Raw genomic sequence first — 12,591 nt, 5'->3', positions numbered from 1 at the left:
TTACTTTTAATTTTCTTTAAGAACTTTTCTTCTCCACTCATGATCTGGCTGTTTGGTGCAAGAGGTCTAGCTTTTGGCCTATCTCAACTATTGACATGCTTTCTTTACTAAGCTTTGTTATTTTTAGCTTTTTTTAAAATTTTTATTTATTTATGATAGTCACAGAGAGAGAGAGAGAGAGAGAGAGGCAGAGACATAGGCAGAGGGAGAAGCAAGCTCCATGCACTAGGAGCCTGATGTGGGATTCGATCCTGGGTCTCCAGGATTGCGCCCTGGGCCAAAGGCAGGTGCCAAACCGCTGAGCCACCCAGGGACCCCTAGCTTTTGATTTAAAGTGACACACATGTGACTCTTCCTTTCACTTAAACACTTAGAGGTCATGGTAGAATTATCAGTTAGCTTAATTTCAGTTTTTTTTTTTTTTTTTTTTTTGTATGTGTGTGTCTCAGGGTCTAGGGCAGCCCACGGAGAGTGAGAAAGACAGGGAACAACTGGTCTATGGAGCAGTTAAAACACACTTGCCATTTATGGATTACATTTACTGTCTTATGAGGGGATAGTTAGTGGCCCCAAAACAATGACAATGGTAACATCAAAGATCACTGATCACAGATCACCATAACAAATATAATTAATAATAATAATAATAATAATAATAATAATAATAATGTTTGAAATATTGTAAGAATTCCCAAAATGTTATACTGAGACAGGAAGTAAAGAAAATAGAAAAATGGCACCAATAAACTTGGTCAACACTTTACCACAAAGCCTCAATCTATAAAAAGTACAGTATCTGAGAAAGACAATAAAGCAAAGCACAATGACAGAAGGTATGCCTGTAATACTCTATTTTTCCTAGTAACGTCTGCTTGAGAGATCACTTCCAGTATTAAAAAATGATCTTGTTACCTGAGATTTCCTATTGTAAGTGAAGACAAGAATTAAGGATATAGAAATCACAGAGCAAGCAAACAGCATTTCAGCAGAATGGTTCCTTAAAAATTACAATCCTATCATCTATCTATCTATCTATCTATCTAATCTATCATCTATTTACATTTGCTTTGCAATATTGCCAAAAAATGTGCAGTATGATGTATGACAGATTGAAATAGTAGTGTAACCACAAAATTCAAAAAGCATGTATGTTTTTATTACCCCTAAAACCTCTTTTTGCCTCTTCTTGTCATGCCTCGCCTCTCCTCCCACTCCAGAATGCCCTCTCCTGTGCCTGTCCTACAATGTCACCTGAAAGGAACCACTGTCTACAGAGCCTTTTTGTGTCTGGCTTTGATCACTTAGAATAACTCTAGAGATTCATCTGTGCTATATCATGATATCAATGTTTTGTTTCTTTCATATTTTTAAAGAGTAATCCATTGTATGATTTTTCCACTCCATGTTCTCTATCTAAAAACCATTTAGAATGTTTTTGATTTTGACTATTTGGAACAAAGGTTCTATGAGCATTCACGTAAAAACATATTTCAGACACATGTTTTCATTTCTCTTGTGTAAGGACTGAGCAGGGGAATTGCTAAGATGTATGGTAACATTATATTTAATTTTCCAAAAAAATGACAATCTGCTTTCCAAAGAAGGTGAGCAATTATGCATGCTCACTGGAATACATGAGATCTCCAGTTCAACATCCTCAGTAGCAAATCTCCTCCTCTTAGACTTTTTAATTTTAGCAATTCTAATGAGTGAGTTATGGTGTTTCATAGTATTATTTTAACTTGCTTTTCTATAATAACTAATGTCGAGCATATTTCTTTGTGATTAATTTTCTATCCATATCTCCTTTGTAAAGTGACTGCTTAACCCTTTTGTCCATTTTTTTTTAAAGTTAGACTCCTTTATTGTGTTGTAAAATACTTTTATGTTTTTAACATACAAAACCTTTAACAGAATTTGTTTTGCAAATATTTTCTGCTACAATGGTATGTGTCTTCATTTTCTTAACAGCGTTTTTTTAAAGCACTAAGTTTTTTCAATTTTTATGAAATATATTTAATGTGCATATATATATATATATGTATATATATTGGTTAGCACATTTTACCTCCTCTAAAAAAGTGCTGCATAATTCCACTACAGTTTTTTGACTATATTTTATTCCACAAATTTAAAATTATTAGTTTTTTAAATTGGATCTCTGGTCACTGTCAAGATATGTGTGTGTGTGTGTGTGTGTGTGTGTGTGTGTGTGTGTGTGTGTCTAGTTTAAGGAAAACGTATTTCGGGCAGCCCAGTGGCTCAGCAGTTTAGCATCGCCTTCAGCCCAGGGCCTGATCCTGGAGACCCGGGATCAAGTTCCCACGTCGGGCTCCCTGTATGGAGCCTGCTTCTCCCTCCGCCTGTGTGTCTGCCTCTCTGTCTCTGTCTCTGTCTCTGTCTCTGTCTCTCTCATAAATAGATAAAATTTAAAAAAAGAAAAGAAAAAGTGTTTCATTCGTTAGCACACAGATGTCTGGTTGTTCCAGTACAATTTGTTGCAGAGACTATCCTTACCCTTTGCACTTTGTTTCATTCAATGCATTCTACAGGAGTGGATTTATTTCTGTAATCTCTAATCGGTTGCACTGATCTTCATGTCCATTTTATGGAAATATCACACTCTCAATGAAATGTGACCTAAAATGCAAATGATGTTATTATATTATTATTTAATATTTTATTAAACAAATATTAAAAGTTGACATTTTATTGCAGAAAGGATAATTTTGCCTTCAGTGCAGTTTGATTACAATCACTGTTGTAAAATTACAATTTAATTTACACTCACTTTCAAATGGCCCACTTAGCAATGCCAGTAACTTATTTGTATATAACTGAGTACAAAATATTTTAACCATATGTTCTCTAGAAGAAACTTAGTATTCGATATACATACATAGTCTATGATGTGTAAAAATCTTCCATCTTCAAAAGGCAGCAATTTTCAACATGTATTTCTGTTAGGTTGTATCTTTTTTGAAATTTCCAAACTGCAAATATAAGGAATTTTTTCTTAATGTATTCAATTCATAATTATTATCTTTTTCAAATTTTATTTGAGTTTTGTTATTTAGTGAAAATTTGAGAAGTTGTTTGGATTGCCAAATTTTTTTACATGATTTTTATTTTTCTAATTTGTATATTCTTTATAATGTCTGGGTCAAACATGAGGTATCACAATGTCATTGTGCATGATTTCAGAGTGCTACTTCTTGGTGAATTTCTGAAATGTCAGAGTTGACATGATATTTGCACAGTTTTTTATGATATAATTTACATGCAGAAAAATGAATCCATTCTAAGGGTGCAATGCAATGATATTAACTAAAATTATAAAGTTTTTAAATCAAAATAATTCAGATTTGAAGCATTTTTATCATCCCAAACTTTCCATTCTACTGTCTGTCTCCACTCTCAATCCCAATCTAGGGCAACCACCGATCTGTTTGAGGTCTTTATTAATTTCCCTATTACGAAGTTCATAAGAAAGTAATCCTACCATTTATACTTTTTGTATATGGCTTTTTTTCACTTGACATAATTTTTATCCCTTTCAATTCCTGAATATTATATCATTGAATGGAGACATAGTTTTAATCTAGCTTTCTAAATACAAAAATCTGAAATAAGACATTATTTCCTTAAAGATCTATGTTTAAATAGAATGGTCTAAGAAATGAATTATGATTTTTGAATGCTAGTATATAAAAAAATCCCAGAAAGCATTATATTTATCATATAATCTAGTAAAAAATCATATTTACAATCTCATCCAATCAGCTAATCATATTTATCACATAATCTAATCTATATCATTCTGATTTTTAACTTAAAATTCTATAAACAATATAACTTTAAAAACGTATAAGTTTTTCTTCTTCAAGTTATCTATTTACCTTGTATAACCACCCTTAATATTTTTATTACCTGTCATTTACTTCCCTATCATTCAATAGTATATCTATTTAATGACAATTTTGTATGCCAACTTAACAACTATTTTAGTTTGCCATTATTATACCTGATTTAGGCTTTAACTAAAGGTACTAAACACCCATTATGTCCAAGGAAAAATTGTGCTTATAAGTCCTTAAAAAAATCAGACATTTTAGTAATTAAAGACATGCAAATCAAGATAATAAAATGTGTAGAGGCATCACCCTAACTAATTTCAAACTATATCACTAAGCTATAGCAATCAAAACAGATGAAGCTGGCATAAAAAGTAGTTATTGATCAACAGGACAGAATTGAGATCCCAGAAATAAACCCATGCACATATAGCCATGATAATTGACAGGGGAGATAAGAATACTCAATGAGTAAATGGAAGAGAGTTTCTTGAATATATTGTCCTGGAAAAATTAGTCATGGGCAAAAGAATGAAACTGGGCCCATATCTTACACCACCTACAACTATTAACTTGAAATGGATAAAGGACTTGAATGTAAGACTGAAGCCATAGAACCCCTAGGAAGAAAAGCACCTTGTTATGAATCTTGGCAATGACTTTATTGGATATGACACCAAAGGTATTTGGAAGCAACAAAATCAAGAATTAACAAGGGGATTACACCAAATAAAAAGCTTCTGTACAGCAAAAGAAATAATAAAATAAAAGGACGATCTATGGAATGGAAAAATACATGTATATGCCTATATACAAACATATAATTTGTTATATGATAATATCATTATAAAACTCAATGCTTTCCTATGTGATGGTTCTATGATTTAAGTAATTTTTGAGTCAGGATCTAATAAACTTAACTATGAGCAGTGCAAATTCTTACAAAGTTTCTTATGAGAAAAGATTATTCTCTAAGCCATCCGCTGACATATTGAAAAACTATTAATTTACAGCTCTTTTCTTCTATGATACATGTCTATATTTGTTGATAATATAACTATGAAAGTGTAAAAACTTCATTTAATTACTTTTTCTTTGATATCAGTTTTGTAAGTAGGTGGTAAGACAATAATCATTAAAAAACCATGTAATTTTCAAAACCTGTTCTTTCTAGATTTATTGAAATATGATTGACATATCATTTAAGTTTAGGTGTGTTTTTTATTAATAATATATGAGTAAGGAGGTTGAAATTTCATTAATGGATATTATTATTATTAGAATGATTAGCATTTCATTAGAAAGCCTTCCTGAAAGGGTGTCTGGGTGACTCAGTCAGTTGAATGCTTGAGTCTTTGCCTTGGCTCAGGTCCTGATCTCACAGTCATGAGTTTGAGCCCTGCACTAGGCGAGGAAAATGCTAAAAAAACAAAACAAACAAACAATAAAAACAGAAAACCTTCCTAAAGCCTAAGAAAATTTTAAAAAGTCATTTTGAAGATACATAGTTTAGTTAAAAATTAATGATCTTTTCCTTTAACATAATAACAATCACAAGTGAACATATAGGGACCAGACACATATCTGAAAGAGATATTTCAGATATTTTGAAATTTAGACACTGTATTTTAGTGAAGATTTTTAAGCCTGAAAATTTGGTAAGAATTAATACATTCAACATAATCATTTCTCCCAGTCATTAAAACAATTTAAAAATAGTTCTATCAACCTGGAAAACACTTTGAGGAAGCATAGGGAAGAAAACTACTGATTTTAATTGTTCTGATAGAAACTATAATGCCACAAGCCGTTGCTTGAATGATTAAGGTCACATTATAACCTCTATTTGCTATGGGGTATTTTAGAATATGATCTATAGACTTGCATACTGATCTGAAATAAAGGGACATGAATCAAAGGCCTCTGAGAAGTCAAGAAGAATCTTCACAACAACACATAAAAAACTGACAAGCTCTCTACCAAGACCACAGAGATCAATAGAGTAGTAAGATTACGTAACTATATTCAAAAAGTATTTTCGTTTGACCATAAAATTTTATGCATAATTATCCTAATTTCAGTCAATACTTTCTTTTTTAAAAAATATAATTTCAGAAGTCTTTTGTGAACACATAGGGAAAGATGGTCTTCAAGATTTACTTGGCACTGAGCCATGAATTCTTTATGCATATATTTAAAATTTACTATTAAAATAATAACAGTTGCATAGCAATAGATGAAAAATGCCAGCTGTTCTGCAAAACAAAGTTAGTAGGAAGTCATAGAGATCAGGTTCTAGAAATAAAGTATTCATAGAATTAAATTGAGAAAAAAGTTAGAGATTCCCAAGTGAACTGCACATAGGAATAATATTTTCAAGAATAGATATGAGCAGGAAATAAATTTGAGTGAATAGAATCCACTTGAGAATTTGGGGGTCAAATAAGATTGTGAACTGAATGATCCTCCTTAGAATTTGTTATGGTCAATCCTTTCAATTTAATCATTCTAATTAGTTCACAGTATTTCTTAGTGGTTTCAGTATTTGTTTCCTTGGTGAAAAAAAAAATTGTTAGGTACCTTTTCATGTAGTTATTAGCTATCCATACATCTTCTTTGGTGAAGGGTCTGCCCAAATATTCTGCCCATTTTTTAAAAGATTCTATTTTTTATCTATTTGAGAAACAGAGTAAGACAGAGAGCATGAGCAGAGGGAAGAAGGCAGAGAAACAGAGTCCCCATTGAGCAGGCAGCCCCATGCAGGGCTCGATCCAGGACTTTGGGATCATGATGTGAGCCAAAGGCAGACACTTAACCAACTGAGCCACCCAGGAACCCCTAGCACATTTTCGATAGATTGTTTCCCCATTGTTGAATTTAAGGGGTGTTTATAGATTCTGGACAGTAGTGCTTTATCAGATATGTAATTTTAAATGATTTCAGTGGCATGGCTTCGTATTCTCTGAATTCTTTTGAGAAGCAGTGAGTGTACATGTACTTCTCTCCCACTACTGAAGCAGGGTCTTTCCAAGTACTATACCAAGTGCTCTGTGAATTAGGGTGTATTCTAATTTGGCTGATAGAAACTGACAACATTCTCAGGTATATTGAATGTCAGACACCATTTTCTCTAATCATCTCAGATGGCTTATTTACCTGGTCTTATGTAATTCTTGAAATCACTCATCCCTCTAGTGAGTCTGTACCATAGGTCAATCAGTGCTCTGCTGAATACTAAGAGGAGCAGCGGCAGATCTCAAAAGCTCTCTGTCTGTGCAGCTCTATTCTCTCTGGTACTCTATCCTGAAAGTTCTTCCAGTCTTGGTCTCCTTGTTCTTTCAAGTCAGTCTCTTCAACACGTAGTATCCTGGGGTTCTACCTGGGTTCCTCCCACCAATGGCACAACCTGGAGTCCTTTCAAGCTGCATATTGGGGCAATTTTAGAGTTTATCTTGTTTGTTTCTTTTATCTCAGGAATTATTATTGTCCTGTGTAGCCCGATGTCCAGTGCCTTGAAAATGCTTATTTCATGTTTCATCTTGTCTAGTTATTTCTGGAAGCAGGTAAATCTGGTCCCTTTTACTCCATATTTATGAGAAGCTGAAAATTCCTTTTAAATTGTGGATAATTAAGAGCATTATTTTTAAAGACATATATAGTCAAGGATATCACTAAGACCTTAAAATTTAAGATCAATTCCTTCTTGATTCTCCAGCTCTATCCTGTGGGATTACCCTAGTACAATTTAAAACAAATACCAATGTCATGAAAAAGACATTACAAATACCCATCTAACTTGATTTGTCAAGGGGCAGCACATAATTTCATCCAAAATTATTCTGTTTTCTTTCCTTGAATGGAGTTTACCAATACTCTGATATTTTTAGTATATAAATTTGCTAAGGATTATATTTTCTGAATTTTACCTTTTCATGTAATTTACTGCACATATTTTCAACTAATTTAAAAAGGCATTTAGTAATTTTAAGTAGGTGACAGAGTATTGTTGAGGAGAGTAAAGGATAATTATGTTAGTCCTTCAAACATATGATATTTTTAATTTAAGATCAGTGATTGTATTGTTTGTTATGTGGGATAACCTTAATTTAAAAGATAATAAATAAAAATCACAAGTTAACATGGTGTATTCTCAGAAAAGGACAGAAAAAATGTTCCTCATTATTATGATCATTCTAATAGCTTAAGATTTTCTTTTAGCTTAAGATATTTATAACTGATTTTAAAACAGTTTTGTGTGTAGTATATCAAGCACAACAATGTTAAAAATTTTTTAACATATATTACCTGTGAAGAGCACAGGCAGCTGATTTAAAACTACCTTCAGTGTATCATTTGTTTCTTGCAGTAATATTATTATTATTATTATTATTATTATTTTAAGACTTTATTCATTTATTAATGAGAGACACAGAGGGGGTGGCAGAGACTCAGGGAGAGGGAGAAGCAGACTCCATGCAGGGAGCCCACTGCAGAACTCGATCCCAGGTCTCCAGGATCATGCCCTGGGCGGAAGGCAGGCCCTAAACTGCTGAGCCACCCAGGTATCCCCACAGTAACATTTTTAGAAGATAAAACAATATATTCCTTAAAAAGATTGCTTAAAACATATTTTTTGTTATATGTTGAGTGTGATGAAGAGTTTAATATATAGTCATTTGACAAGAAAAATTGCATTTGAAAGAAATTGTATAGAGATATTTTTTAATTTGAAAAAAAAAGTTCTTACTTGACTGCTATTAGTAAATTTCCTTAAAACATAACCATCTTCATAAATATTTATATCATATATATTTTATATCAAACAATAAATTTAAATAGATAGTTCCATTTTATAAATTATTACAACTAAAATCTAGAATTAGGCAATTATCATGTTTATAAACCAGCACCACATGAATAGAAATATTTTATCTTATCCACTCTTGAAGTCAAATTCTTAAAATTGCATATGTTGAAATATACACACATATAAATAAACATATTTGTAATAATGCAATATGTAAATAACCATAAGTCAATTTTTTATTGAAATATAATTTATATGCAGCATTTTATTAGTTTTAGACCTGCAACATGATTTAATATATGTATATATTGCAAAATAATTACCAGAATAAGTTTAATTAACATCCATCACCTTACATAGTTTCATTATTTTTCTTGTGATGAGAATTTTTAAGATTTACTCTCTTAGCAATTTTCAAATAGACAATACGTTATTGTTAACTATAGTCACCATGCTATATGTTATATCCCCAGGACTTGTTTATCTTGTAACTGGAAGTTTATACCTTTTGACTTCTTCCTCTCATTTCTCTCACCCCCAGTACCCAGCTCTGGCAACCACCAATTCATTCCCTGTACCTAATGAGTTCATTTTATTTTATTAGGTTCCACATAAAATTGAGATCATACAATATTTGTCTCTGTCAGACTTATTTCATTTAGCATAATTCCCTAAAGATTTATCCATATTGTTGCAAATGACAGTATTTCCCTTTTAAATGGTTGGATAACATGTGTGTGTGCGTGTGTGTGTGTGTTTATGTACCTCACATTCTCTTTATACATTCATCTGACAGCGAACATTTATATTATTTACATGTCTTAGCCATTGTAAATAATTCTGCAATGAACATGGGGATGCAGCTATCTTTTTGAGATAGTGATTTCATTTCCTTTAGATAAATTCTCATAAATAGAATTGCTGGATCAAATGGTTATCGAATCCTTACAACTAACGATTAGAAAAAGGATCTGAATAAATTCTCAACCTTGATATCAAAATACAAGAGATTGTCTTTCTTCTTTCTTTCTTTCTTTCTTTCTTTCTTTCTTTCTTTCTTTCTTTCTTTCTTTCTTTCTTCTTTCTTTCTTTCTTCTTTCTTTTTTTATTTTCTTTTTTCTTTTTTCTTTTTTTTTTGGAAGGCAGCAAATTACACCTGACAAATGAAGTCTTAGACAGGTTCAGACAGATAACATGTATTTTGCTTACCATTAGAAAATTATCTTTGGATCATTTTTTTACTAATCCATTTACTTTTAATTAAAATTCTCTAATGTGGTTCCTTTAGGTTAAGAAGTTCCAATAAGTGTTTCAAGAAAGTGTCATAAATACATTACTTGATTATAATTTAACATCAATTAAAATATATGAACCTTAAATGCAAATAATAAAATATCAAAAATTAAGATATATGATTAAAACTAGTAATATAGAAATATTTCTTGATTAATAGGTGTATCACATGCTGATTTTGAAAATAAAGCAAAAGGACATATATGTCAAGAAAATGATACTAGTGTCAAACATTTGTAAACTGGATGTTTTATTTCATAATCTGTTTACTGATAAACGAAGACACGAGTATATAATACAGCAAAATTTCATTCACATACAATAAAGGCAAAAGTGAAACTACATTGACTCTATAATCAAACTTTTCTGGAATTGTCATAATTCAGTTTACTAGAATGTTTCTGCTTTTGACTAAAAGCTTCTTGATTTATATAAATGTTTTATTAAATTAGTAATCTTTATACACAGTTTCAGTTTTTTAAAATTGAAAGTATCTTCTGGGGAAAATGTGGTTTACTCTCAGTTCATGTAAAGTAAAAATAGTCTACTCTGTAATGTCAAAGGTGGCAGAGCATGAGTTCTTTTCTGTTCTACGATTCTGTTAACAATGAGACCATGCCTACAGCAACTTTTCTAATGATAATTTATTGTTATGTTTTAAAAGAGGAAATATACGCCAGGTCTTTGTATAGTTTCAACAGGCATCTCATTCCATTATTTTATTTCAGTATCCAGATTTTCTCCAAGTTATAGTGAAGAAAAATGAAAAATAATTTATTTTCAAGGTTGCCAGGAGCTACTAATGCTTTCAAATTGGCATTCGTGTATAATTATATTTTACATCACAAAACGTTAAACAATAAAGAAAATTGCATTTTAAAAAATCTTATTTCAGGGTAATAAACACAATTTGATTTCTTTTGCATCTGCAGTTTTCTGACAATGTATCAGTGAGATCTTAAAAATATTCTAATAAGTTTTGTCAAAAATAAATTAAATAAGTGCTGGTAAATAGTGGTAAGTGAAGATTAATTGAAAGGAAAAAAATATGGTGATAATTGAAATTGTTATATATTATCTATGACAGGAGCAATTTTTAAAAATATATCTAATTTTAAATATTTACCTACTGAGAACAAAAATCTGGAGAAATTAATATTTAAAATGTGTCTAATATTGAGTTAGTTATATAACCACCTCTCTTCTGCCTATATAACTGAAATGTCATAATAATCTTTTTTAAAAAGGTACTTACATTTCTTCATAAATGAATAATACCATCCTATTACTGAAAACCCAGAAACTGTTCTTTTACATTCTGTATTAATGCTATTACATGATAACATCTAATTTGTAGAGCTAAACAGATTGGAGGAGATTTAAAAAAAATTAAACCAACTGTATGTATAATCAAATATTACAAAACATTTTATTTATTATTTTGCAAAATCTACTCAGACCAACATTTTCTCAGTGAATGTTAGATAAAGCATGAAATAACTGAAGAAACAATAAACTCCTGTCCTGACCATAGTTATAGCTATAAGTTGAAAAATTCCCATAATGAAAAAGGATAAAAAGTGTTGGAGATGCCAATAGTCAAAGTTTAGATACTTTGTTAAATATGAGGGACATTCAATAGAAACCCAGGAAGAGTCTCATCATAGTAGTGGAGCTGAAGTAGTCACAAAATAAATATTGCTATGGTCTACCCAAAATAGCTTAAAACAAGCCTCAAACTGGCAAAACTCATGTTCGAATAACTGCTCACTAATAAAAATTGCAGTTTTTCATAAAAGAAACCAAGCTTAAAACAAGCCTCAAACTGGCAAAACTCATGTTCGAATAACTGCTCACTAATAAAAGTTGCAGTTTTTCATAAAAGAAACCAATAAAATCAAGCATTCAACAGCATAAAATTCATGATATTTGACATCAAATAAAAGTACCAGACAGAGGAGGAAGCAGAAACAAAGGCTACAATAGCAAAGAGACAAATCAGACAATAGAAACACAAATGATGGTATTAGTGAAAAAGAAAGTTTAAAAGTTATGATAAACATGCTCAAATATTTCAAGGAAAACATATTTAATGAAGAATTTTAAAATAACCAAAACAGTTATCTAAAGATGAAAATGCAATATCTGAAATATATATATGTCACCGAAAAATAGTGAGAGATACAACAATAAAAACTATGAAATAAAATCACAGAAATAAAATAGATGAAGATAGAGAGATGATAGATAGATGATAGGTAGATAGATAGATCTGAACAAATCATAAATAAAATTTGAAACAGAAGTAGTTGGTCTAAGCATTGGGTGCTGGCCATTGTGCAAGAGGGACACCCTTGACTGGAGCTTCTAGGTATGCTTTTTCTGCAAACATGTCTGACAAATCCTATTTGACTGTGATAGAGAAATATGATAAGTCAAACCTTGAAGAAGACAAAAATGCAAGAGATAAATCCACTGCCTTCCAAAGAAAACTACCGAACAGGAGAAGCAAGATGGTGAATCATAATGAGACCTGAGCCACTAGTATATACTGTACGTTCCACAGCATTGCCTTCCTCCCTACTTCTTTCAGCTATTTAAATTGTTAAGATGCAATGAAGCTGGATCAAGATTAAG

The sequence above is a fragment of the Canis lupus genome, chromosome 38 (genome assembly GCF_048164855.1).
Source record: "Canis lupus baileyi chromosome 38, mCanLup2.hap1, whole genome shotgun sequence".
NCBI classification, from domain to species: Eukaryota; Metazoa; Chordata; class Mammalia; order Carnivora; family Canidae; genus Canis; species Canis lupus.
This window is presented reverse-complemented; position numbering follows the sequence as displayed.